The sequence below is a fragment of the Chiloscyllium punctatum genome, chromosome 11 (genome assembly GCF_047496795.1).
Source record: "Chiloscyllium punctatum isolate Juve2018m chromosome 11, sChiPun1.3, whole genome shotgun sequence".
NCBI lineage: Eukaryota > Metazoa > Chordata > Chondrichthyes > Orectolobiformes > Hemiscylliidae > Chiloscyllium > Chiloscyllium punctatum.
Window position 1 is genome coordinate 107211317 of NC_092749.1, and position 12881 is coordinate 107224197.

At 47.8% G+C, this 12881-nt stretch overlaps 1 protein-coding gene across 12 annotated transcripts in view; it reads left to right on the top strand.

Annotated features, from left to right (window-relative positions):
* plcb4a (phospholipase C, beta 4a) overlaps nt 1–12881 on the top strand; it is a 560059-nt gene that overhangs the window by 75921 nt on the left and 471257 nt on the right. For 2 of the 12 annotated variants that reach the window (XM_072581471.1, XM_072581472.1), the window contains exon 1: nt 6007–6103. The exons of the other annotated variants lie outside the window; for them this stretch is intronic. The gene's annotated coding sequence lies outside the window, so the exon portion shown is untranslated. Of the gene's footprint in view, nt 1–6006; nt 6104–12881 lie in introns of those variants that run through there. 12 annotated transcript variants of the gene reach the window in all.

The window sequence follows — 12881 nt, forward strand, 5'->3', positions numbered from 1 at the left end:
GGATAATTCCTGAACTCGTGAGAATTGCACTCAAGTCTCGGGGAGTAAGTGTGGAATACGAAACATGCAGCCTCAGATTTTTCTTTGCAAATTGTAATTCTGTACTTATGTGAAAAAAACGTTGCTAATTCCTCCAAGATTTTGTTCTGCTGTGAGTTTCGTGTCATCCACATGTTTAGCTTGTCTAACATAGAACCAGGAAGACTGGGTTCTTGTTGAGTCACATATCTTAGATGTTATTTGCAACACAGCCTCGTTACAATGCGACACTCTCACTGTCTTGCACTTATAGTCTGTTTTGTGCTTACTGATGTGATTGTACATTATAAACAAACATGGGTGACTGCACTGACTCCATGGTACACAGTGTGACTGCAGGCAAGGCCAGTCCCTTTAACCGTCACAAGTTGTAATGTAATGTAGCTGTCTAGAATGTACAGGCCTGTCTTGTGAAATAACCCCACAAAGGTGGTACCCTGTCACCAAGTCACTTTTTATTTGCAAGTGCATAGTACATGTCACTGATCCAGCTAGTTCAGAGCTGGCTCCGGGAGAACAGAATCCCTGACACTCCTGTTTATATCTGTCAGCCAGGGCTCCCTAATTTTATTTTTTATTCATTCATGGGATGAGGGCGTCACTGACTAGGCAGCATTTATTTCCCATCCCCAGTTGTCCAGAGGGCAGTTAAGAGTCAATCACATTGCTGTGGGTCTGGAGTTACATGTAGGCCAGACCAGGTAAGGATGGCAGTTTCCTTCCCTAAAGGACTTTACTGAACAGGTGGGTTTTTCCTGACAATTGGTAATGGATTTGTGGTCATCGTTAGATTCTTAATTCCAGATGTTTATTGAATTCAAATTCCACCATCTGCCATGGCAGGATTTGAACTCTAGCTCCCCAGGACATTACCTGGGTCTCTAGGTTAACAGTCCAGCAATAATACCACTAGGCTATCACCTCCCCAATCAGGAAACTCATATTCTATGAGGTCTCCCTGGCTGACCTCACGACCACCACTACATCAGGTATCTAATCTCTGATATAATACAGCAATAAGCGAATATCAGAAAACCGAAGACCTTGAGACAGACTGGCTCCAGTCTCACCAAGCTACACATGCAGCTGAATGAAAAGCAGGCCAGGAAGTGTCTCAGGAAGCTCTTTCAGATAAAATTGTTTCTTATTCATTTCGTGGGATGTGGATGTCACGGGCTGGGCCAGCATTTATTTGCCGGTCCTTAGTTGCCCCTTGAGAAGGTGGGGATGAGTTGCCTTCTTGAACTGCTGTAGTCCACCTGCTGTGGGTTGAACACAATATCGCTCAGGAAGGAATTTCAATGAAAGAAGGTCAGAAATTTGACTCTGTCTGACCAGATCACTCTCCGACCCTCATCACATTCCCATTGACAAGTTATTGTGTCTAACGGGATATGAATAAATTGGTTGTATTAATGTTCCAAGATTCCTTTAGAAGTAGGATTATCAGCTTTCTGAGCCATTTCCTGGCCTGTTTATCATTCAGCTGGATGTCTACCTTGGTGAGAGTTGGAACCAGGTGCCTTGTCCTCTTACACAGTGCGCAGTCTGTCTCAGAGTCTTATATCTTCCGGCATATGCTATTCATTTGTTCCCATGCTTCTCATCAAATGCTGTACAGATGGCTGATTCTTCATGTCAATCACTCTGCTCTCTGAGCACAGAGCATTGTCATGTTGTGAGATCTCTCAATCCCTCAGCAGTTATTTCCTGGAATCTGTTCACACTGTGTTGTCACTACATGCAACATAGACGTCAATGTTATTATCAGTGGAGGCATTTTGCAGTGCCTGCATACCTGAGATTTCTCTGCTGATATCGCATGCTGTTCATGATATGAAACCACTCTGCAGACTTGCCTGCCAGGACCGGCCAGTATCGTGAATCTGATGTATGTTGGAGTCACAAATCAATTTAGGTGGGAAATGTTCACTGGCAACCAGTCTTTAGTCTCTCAGCCTCCCGGTCATGTTTTTGTGCAAGGTTACTTCACCCTTAATAGTGTAAGACCCTCCAGAGTGGCTCTATTTGGGCGATGACCTGGGTGCCTGTGGTTAGACTTGTTGCTGGAAATGCCAGCACCTCTATTCATTTGCAACATATTGGTGGTGAAGATGCAAGAGCCACAGAAGTCCATGATTGCATTTTGACATGTTGTTGCCAGGCAGATAGGAAATTGTAAGGGTCTGATTCATTGGTCTCCTGAATATAAAAGAATTAGTGAGAGTGTTTGATAGCTCCCTCATGGCACTATAATCACATTTCATACAGCATACAATTACAGTGTCAGTCTTTCTTGGCTTCATCGTTCTCGAATCCTTTTTAGTTCCTGCTTATGTTGATTTTCAATTGTGTTTGTTCATTCCCTTTCGCATGTCTGGGATAACTCTGTTAAGCTGCTGCAACAAATCCACCAGATATCTGTGATCGTCTTTGACTCTGATAATTACTAACTTACGGCAGATGGGTTTTCTAACAATCGTTCTCATTTCATCTTGTGATAACGTTGTTTAAATCTGGATATTCTCTGGTTGCCTTTTGCGCATGAATTTGCTTTTCATGACAGGACAAAAACTTCATGTGCCTGCTTCATCCTCTGATATCTGGGCATTGCCTTCAGCTTTACTACCTGCTTGATCAGGAACTGAACTGGACTAACTGTAGAAATAGCTGAAAATGTGTTGCTGGAAAAGCGCAGCAGGTCAGGCAGCATCCAAGGAGCAGGAGAATCGACGTTTCAGGCATAAGCCCTTCTTCAGGACGTAAGCCCTTCTTTATGCCCGAAACGTCGATTCTCCTGCTCCTTGGATGCTGCCTGACCTGCTGCGCTTTTCCAGCAACACATTTTCAGCTCTGATCTCCAGCATCTGCAGTCCTCACCTTTCTCCTAACTCTAGAAATAGTCAGGCTTCAGAAGCAAGTCAGAGGCTGGGAATTCTCCAGTGAGTAACTTGCCAAAACCTGACTGCCATTTACAGATTTGAGTCAGGAATGTGATGGACCCCACTTGCCTGGATGGGACGTAGCTTCACTAACTCTCAAGAGGCTTGATGCTATCCAGGACTCAGCAGCCTGATTGGTTGGCTCCCTGTTGACTTGATTTGATTTATTATTTTCGTATGTACTCCGATACAGTGAAAAGTATTGTTTTCCATGCTATCCAGACAAATCATACCTTATTCTGGATTAGTGGTGCTGGAAGAGCACAGCAGTTCAGGCAGCATCCAAGGAGCTTCGAAATCGACATTTCGGGCAAAAGCCCTTCATCAGGAATCTGAACCTAGGTACATCAGGGTAATAGAACAGAATATAGTGTTACAGCCACAGAGAAGGTGGAGCGAAAGATCAACTCTCAAAAAGGGAGGTCCATTCATAAGCCTGATAACAGTGGGGAAGAAGCTGTTCTTGAATCTGTTGGTACGTGTTTTCAAACTTTTATCACTTCTGCCCAACGGGAGAGGGTGGAAGAGAGTATAACTGGGGTGGGAGGATTGGTTGCTTTTGAGGCAGTGGGAAGTATAGATGCAGTGACTGGAAGGAAGATTAGTTTTCGTGATGGACTGGGTTGCGTTAACAATGCTCCATAATTTCTTGCAATCTTGGGCAGAGGAGTTGCTGTGATGCATTCAGATAGGATGCTTTCTGTGGTGCATCTATAAAAACTGCTGAGGGTCATTATGGACATGCTAACTTTCCTCAGCATCCTGATGAAGTAGAGGTGTTGGTGTGCTTTTTTAACTGTGGCGTTGACGTGGATGGACCAGGACAGATTGTTGGTGATCTTCATTCATTAGACATTGACGCTGTTGACTATCTCCACCTCAGCAACATTGACACAGACGTGGCTGAGTCCTTTACTCTGCTTCCTGAATTTGATTACTGTCCACTATCTTCAACATTTATCCCCTTGACCTCCAACCCACAGTGGCAGTATTGTGCATCATCTAGAGGATGCACTGCAATAACTCTCCAAGGCCTCTTCAGCATCTTCCAAAACCAAATCCCCTGCAAAGACAGTAGGTGCAAGTGAACACCACTACCTACAAGTTGCCCTCCAAAACACATACCATCCTGACTTGGAAATATACCATCATACTTTCAGTGTCACTGGGTCAACATCCTGGATCTCCCTTCTATGGATGTCCTGATGACATATAGGCTGGAGCTGGGGAGTCATCACCACCTTCCCAAGGGATAACTAGGAATGGACGACACCATCTGAACTTGGAATGGTTGGATAACACCTCCTTAAGAAATTAAACATTTCAAACATTTTGTGGTTAACGTACAAATTGTCATGAAGCATCTTTGGCATTTTGCCCCCACAATTGGTTTTCACAAAACTGCACTTTCAAAAAGTAAAGCTCTCCGTAATGTACCAGCTCTGGTGATTAGCGAACAGGTTAGATTGTTAGCCAGTGTTTCTGGATGTGCTTTCAGTACACTCCATTATCCCCAGCGAGTCAAAACAGTTACTCCCTCCTCCCTGAAGAATCTGGAGATCTGTGCAGGAACCCTGCCAATCTCTACTGCTTCAGCTGTGTGAGATGTGTGCCCTCTGAGCCGTGCAGGGTCTGGATGAGGAAGGAGCTTGCAATGTCTTTGTATGATCCTGAACAAGAGCATTGTCGAACAGGGGGACCGAGGAGGTTCAGGTACAGAGTTCCCTGAAAGTGGAGTTGCAAGTGGACAGGACATGTTTGACACGCTTGCTTTCATAGAACCCCTACAGTGGGGAAGCAGGCCATTCAGCCCGTCAAGTCCACACCCCACCCTCTGAAGAGCATCGCACCCAGACCCACCCCATCTTTGTAACCCTGTATCTCCCATGGTTACTCCATCCTACATGCACATCTCTGACACAACTTGGTAATTTAGCATGGCCAATACACCTAACCCGCACATCTTTAGACTGTAGGAGGAAACCAGAGGATGTGAAGAACCCACAGAAACGCGGGAAAACATGCAAACTCCACACAGTCATCAAGGCTGGAACTGAACTTGGGTCCCTGATGCCATGAGGCTGCATAGCCAACCATTCTACATTGGGTGTTAGAGCTGGGACACCACATTGCAGCTGGACAGCACATTGATGAGGCCACTTTTAGAGTGCTGTGTACCATCCTGGTCACCCTGCTACACGAAGGGTGTTATTAAATTGCAAAGGGCAGAAAATATTTACAAGAATGTTGCCAGAATTGGAGGGCTAGAGTTGAAAGGAGAGGTTGGATAGCGTGGGGCCTTTTTCCCTGGACCATAGGAAGCTGGGAGGTGACCTTCTCGAGGTTTATGAAATTATGAGGGGCATAAGAGAAGGTGAATAGCAAAGGTATTTACTGAGGGTAGGAGAGTCCAGAATTACAGGTTGAAGGTGAGAGGGGTTAGATTTAGAAGGGACCTTTTTCACGGAGAGGGTATTGTGTGTGGAATGAGCTACCAGAGGAGGTGGTAGATGCAAATACAGTTAAAGTATTTTAAAAGGCATTTGGACAGGTAAATGAATAGGAAAGGTTTAGAGGGATATGGGCCAAATACAGGAAAATGGGATGAGTTTACCTTGGGAAACCTGGTCGGCCTGGACAGGTTGGACCAAAGAATCTGTTTGCGTGCTGTATGACTCTGACTGTACTCACTGATGGACTATAGGCAACGCTGGCTGGGTTAGCTTTTACTGCCGTTCCCTAGTTAACCATGAAAAGGTGGTGAGTCACTGCACTCCATGTTCTCTTTACACAGTCAATTGGAAGCAAATTTTGGAAGTTACCGAACTAGTAGCAGATGCTGCTGTATTTTTCTTTCTTCTCTGGGTGCAGTATGTACATGCCCTGTTTCCACTCCCCTACCCTCCTATTTTATGCTGACAGCTGTTCCTTTCCCTGTGTGCAGGGCTCTTCCATAGTGAATGAACAGCGACCACCTTCTGTGAAAACCTCCTGAGGTCCCCTGACCTAATCCCCTCCGTACTGTCTCCTCACATCGCACCTGACCTGGTCGTTCACCTTCACTTAGAATGGAGGTACCAATCAGTGAAGCACCCAGCTTAGACCAGGATGGATAGATAAAGGTAATGTGTATGTGGAGTTTAAGTTACTAAGCAAGAGTGTATTTTGAGTTCCATTTGAGACTCTCAATGAATTCGCTATGGAATGGAAAGGAATGTGTTGAACAAACCAATATCCCCATGTTGAACAGGGCAGTAAAAGGCTTTCAGAAATTTACCAGTGTTTTATTTTAAGTGAATAGTTTGGCACAAACATTTATTTCCACCTTTTTGAGAGTGCGGTCCTGGAAAAGCACAGCAGGTCAGGCAATGTCTGAGGAGCAGGAGAATCGACATTTTGGGCATAAGCCCTTCATTGGGAATGAGAGTCTCATTTCAAGCTTATGCCCGAAACGTCGATTCTCCTGCTTCTCAGATGCTGCCTTGACCTGCTGCGCTTTTCCAGCACTGTGCTTTCGACTCTGATCTTCAGCATCTGCAGTCCTTCCTCTCTCCCAATTCATTTCCGCCTTCCCTGTCCCATGTCCACTGGACTTGGGGAATTTCTTTTTCAATCACTCAGCAGTCCAGTCGCACTTTTGGAGTTCATGGGACTGGAACCTGGGTCTGCTGGTTCTGTGGTAGGAACACTACCACTCCACCTCAAGAGCCTTACAAAGGGATGAGTGGAGGTTAGCTATTACCTCTCTATTCACTCAAAATATACCATTTAAGAATTGACTCTCTTCCAACCGCCTCCAATGGTAGATATGTTCTAAACAGTGACTCTATGACCATGGCTCTATGCTATAGCGTATGTGCGATTTGAACCTCAGCCACCTGGTTTGGAGACAGGGACACTACATTATCCCTAGAATCCAGTTCTTTTCCAGTTATTTTCTAAGTGTGAATACTCACCACAAAATCACCCATGTCACAAAGTCAACAATGAATGAATTACCAGTCCTTCCCACTAGAGGCAGTGCACCAGTAAGAAAAGGGAGGGGTTCGGAAAAGGAGGAGGGGACTCAGTCTGAATGAAGTTGAAATGGGAATTTTCTCTCTCTCTCTCTCTCTCTCTCTCTCTCTCTCTCTCTCTCTCTCTCTCTCTCTCTCTCTCTCTCTATCTATCTCTCTCTCTCTCTCTCTCTCTCTCTCTCTCTCTATCTCTCTCTCTCTCTCTCTCTCTCTCTCTCTCTATCTCTCTCTATCTCTCTCTCTCTCTCTCTCTCTCTATCTCTCTCTCTATCTATCTCTCTCTCTCTCTCTCTCTCTCTCTCTCTCTCTCTATCTCTCTCTATCTCTCTCTATCTCTCTCTATCTCTCTCTATCTCTATCTCTCTCTATCTCTCTCTATCTCTCTCTCTCTCTATCTCTCTCTATCTCTCTCTATCTCTCTCTCTCTCTCTCTCTCTCTCTCTCTCTCTCTCTCTCTCTCTCTCTCTCTCTCTCTCTCTCTAAATCAGGAACCCAGCTCTTCACATTTTATTCCAGAAACCTTCTCGATTTAAAGGTTCTGTTGATATTTTGTAGTTGACCTGTTCAGAGGTGTTATTGCACGCCTCTGGAGCAGGTGGGACTTGAACTCCTGGCTCAGAGATATAAACCCTGCCACTGCACCACACCATAGCCCACAAACAAAGCTTTTTATAAAGCAAAAGTCTGTTCAGAATTATTACTGTGGATCTGAGGCAGCAAAACTTACTGAGTATCTTGAAATGACTGATCAGTCCCATGGAGATCCACAGAGACACCCATTTCCTCAGCAGAAGATGGACCACATACAGACCGAGACAGACACACACACAGAGACACAGACATAGACACCGACACGCACATACACAGGCACACAGGCACAGACAGACACACACAGACAGAAAGACTCACAGACAGACACAGACAGGCACACACAGACACGTACACACAGACACACACAGAGACACACAAACACGGACACACCCACACAGATACAAACACAGACACACCGAGACAGAGACAGACAGACACACCCACACGGACACGCAGACAAACACACAGACACTCTCAGAGACATACAGCGACACAGACAGACAGACACAGACACACATAGACAGACACAGACAGACAGGCACACACAGACACGGACACACAGACACACACACACAGACACACCCACACAGACACAAACACAGACACACACACAGAGACACAGACACACACAGACACAGACACACCGAGACAGAGACAGACACACACAGACACAGACACACCGAGACAGAGACAGACACACACAGACACAGCACGCAGGCACACACAGACACGCAGACAAACACAGACAGACACACAGACACACACACAGACACGCACAGACAGGCATAGAGGCACAGCACACAGAGACACAGACAGACAGACAGACACCCAAAGGCACAGAGACACACAGACAGACAGAGACACAGACACACACAGAGACACAGACAAAGAGACAGACACACAGAGACACAGACAGACAGACACAGAGACAAACACACACAGACACAGACACACAGCCAGAGACACAGACACAGACACGTACACACAGACAGAAAGACACAGAGACACAGCACACAGACAGACACACCCCCACAGAGACACACAGACAGAGAGACACAGAGACACAGTACACACAGACAGACAGACTCACACAGAGACACAGACACACACAGAGACACAGACAGATACGCACAGAGGCACAGAGACAGACACACACACAGACACACACAGAGACACAGGCACACAGACACACAGACCGATACACAGAGACATAGACACACACACACACACAGATGCAGACACAGATAGGCAGGCACGCAGACACAGACACACAGAGACACGGACATACACAGACACTCAGACAGACACAGAGACAGACAGACACAGGCGCGCACACAGACGCGAACACAGAGACACAGACAGCGATGGACACAGGCACAGACACACAAACGCGCACACAGACACACACACAGACACCCACAGGCACAGAGACACACAGACAGATACACAGACAGACACAGACACAGACAGACCCGCAGAGAGAGAGAGACACACAGATACACAGAGACACAGACACACACACAGAGACACAGAGACACAGACACTGACACGCACAGAGACAGACACACACAGAGACACAGACAGACACACACACAAGCATAGAGACACACACAGACAGACACAAAGAGACACACACAGACAGACACACAGAGACACAAAGAGACACACAGACACACACAGAGACACAGACAGATAGACACGCACAGAGACAAACGCACACAGACACAGACACAGGCAGAGACAGAGATACAGACACCCACAGATACACAGTCAGACAGACACACTGTGACACAGACACACACAGACAGACACAGACACACAGGCACACACAGAGACATAGACAGACAGACACACACAGATACACAGTCAGACAGACACTGTGACACAGACACACACAGACACACACAGACACACACACAGACAGACACACACAGTGACACAGAGACACAGCACACAGACATACAGACCGACAGAGACACACACAGAGCACACAGACACGCACACACAGACAGACACAGACAGAGACACAGCACACACAGACACAGGCAGACACACACACAGAGACACAGACACACACAGGCACACAGACAGACACACACAGGCACAGAGACACAGGCACACACCCAGGCACACAGGCAGACAGACACAGACAGACACACACGCAGAGACACACAGAGGCAGATACACAGAGACAGACACAGACAGAGACACTCCGAGACACACACAGACACTCAGACACAGATACACACACAGACACAGACACAGACAGACACACACACCGACAGAGACAGATAGACACAGACACACACAGACACACAGACCCAGAGACACACACACACACAGACACACAGACACACAGAGACACAGGCACACAGAGACACAGGCACAGACACACAGACACGCACACAGACACAGACAGACAGACAGACAGACAGACACAGCCAGACACACACACACACACACACACACACACACACACGCAGACAGACACACAGACATAGACACACACGCAGACAGACGCGCACAGAGACACAGACACAGGGACACACCCAGACAGACACATGTACACACACAGAGACCCACACAAACACAGACACGCACACAGACACACAGATAGACAGACACGCACACAGACACAGACACACAGACTGACACACACGGACACAGATACACGCACAGAAACACACAGACACATACACACACGGACTCAGACACGCACAGAGTCACACAGGCACATGTGCACATGCACGCACACACACACACACAGACACACAGACGCGTACGCACATCGAGACGTGCGCACACACAGCGACACACAGACACACACGGACATAGGCACATGCACAGACACAGGCACGCACACACACACAGAGACGCACACACACAGCGACACATGGACGCACACAGGCACACGCGCGCACACATACAGACACAGATACACGCACACACGCACACACAGAGACACGCAGACACACACAGACACAGACACGCACACACACGCACACAGGCACAGACACTCACACATACACACAGACACACACACACAGACACACTGACACAGACACACAGAGACTCAGACACACGCACACATGCACAGAGACACAGACACGCACACACATAGAGACGCTCACACACAGCGACGCACAGATGCACACAAAGAGACACACTGACACGCACAGAGAGACACGCATGCATACACACAGACACACGCACACAGACACACCCACAGAGACTCAGAGACACACACACACACACACACGCATAGACACACAGACACAAGCACAGACACAAGCACAGACACAAGCACAGACACAAGCACAGACACACGCACAGAGACGCGCACACACACAGAGACACACAGACACATGCACAGACACAGACACGCACACGGACACAGACACAGGCACACGCACACGCACAGAGACGCGCGCGCACACAGACACAGACACAGATACGCACACACACAGATGCACACACGGAGACACGCACACACAGACACAGAGACACACACGGACACAGACACACGCGCACGCACACACACGCACACACAGACACATGGACACACTGGCACAGAGACAGGTGCACAGAGACACGCACATGCGCAGAGACACATGCGCGCGCACACAGACACAGACACGCACACACACAGACACGCACACACACACACAGCGACACACAGATGCAGACGCACACACAGACGCAGACACACAGAGACACACACAGACACAGACATACGCACACATGCACAGAGACGCAGACACACACCGATGCTCACACACAGATACACAGACGCACGCACACACACACACACACACACACACAGACACAGACACACTGACACGCACAGAGACACACGCGTGCACACCCACAGAGAGAGACACACAAACACACACACACACACCCAGAGACGCGCACACACAGCGACACACATGGACACAGACACAAGCTCAGACAGACACACGCACGCACACACAGATGCGCACACACACACAGTGACAACAGAGATGCGCACACACACGCAGACACACATACACACACGGACACAGACACACATACGGACACAGACACACGCACAGAGACACACTGACACACGCGGACACAGACACACGCACAGACACACGCACATACACAGGGACACACAGGTGCACACACAGACACATGGACACGCACACATGCGCACACACACGGACACGCGCGCACACGGGCACGCGCACACACACAGAGACACACACGTGCGCACACACTCAGACACACACGCACACAGAGACACACCCGCGCAGACACACACACAGGCACACGCACGCACACCCACACAGACACACCCACACAGACACACGTGCACACACACAGCCACGCACAGAACACACGCACACACAGACGGAGACACACACACAGACACACACAGACACTGCCCCCCCCCGTGCCAACACTGAGCTTCTGGCAAACCTTGGGCCCTCCCTGATGGAGGCATCATCACTGACCTGGAGATCCTGGGAAGATCATGACGGTGACCTTGCCACTCACTAATGTCACCCAAGCGTCTTTCTCCATGAGCCTGTCAGTAAGAGGTATCTGTTACCAGAAAGAGAGGTGGATGATAGAGCATTCCTGTCTCAGGGTGGTTTTGTATCCCAGCTGTTTCCTTCAGAGAATGGCAGCTGAGGTAGTGATGGGAGACTGTGCCTGGTGGACAAGGTGCCGTTATTGATGTGTTCCCCGGCATAAAGAGGTAAAAGGTCTACATCTAGGTCCCACACCTCCCACTGAACAGAGATTTTGAAGAGGTGCAAGGCTTACCAATGAATGAGGCACTTGATATGTTTCGACAAAGGGAATCAAGATTGTAGCAGAGTGTAACATGATAAATAGAGTTAAATTCACATCACAGTGGGTAAAGACCAAATGGTTGGATTATGTAGGTAGGATGGGTTATACCAAGTGTGATCGAAGAGTCTATTTTAAAAACAGCTGGTTAGATAGCTCAGGATTTCCTACCCAGTGGTACCCGGAAATTGCTGTAAGCTAGTGTGTATATCTTAGGACTCCATGTATGTTCTGTAATGTGTTACTCACCTGAGACTGCTCACAGGGTTCCCAGTTTAAACTGTGATTGGTGCTCCAGGAGCGGAATAGAGGCTAAATTCAGTACACTGGTTTTGAAAATGTTCACCATACCAAATGATCCATCCCAATAGCATCCTTTCTCAGTTGGCAGCCTCCCTGCTTCTGACTTGGACAGTTACAGCTCTCACTATGGACTAAAGTGAGTAATGATAATTCAGTGCTTCAGTGA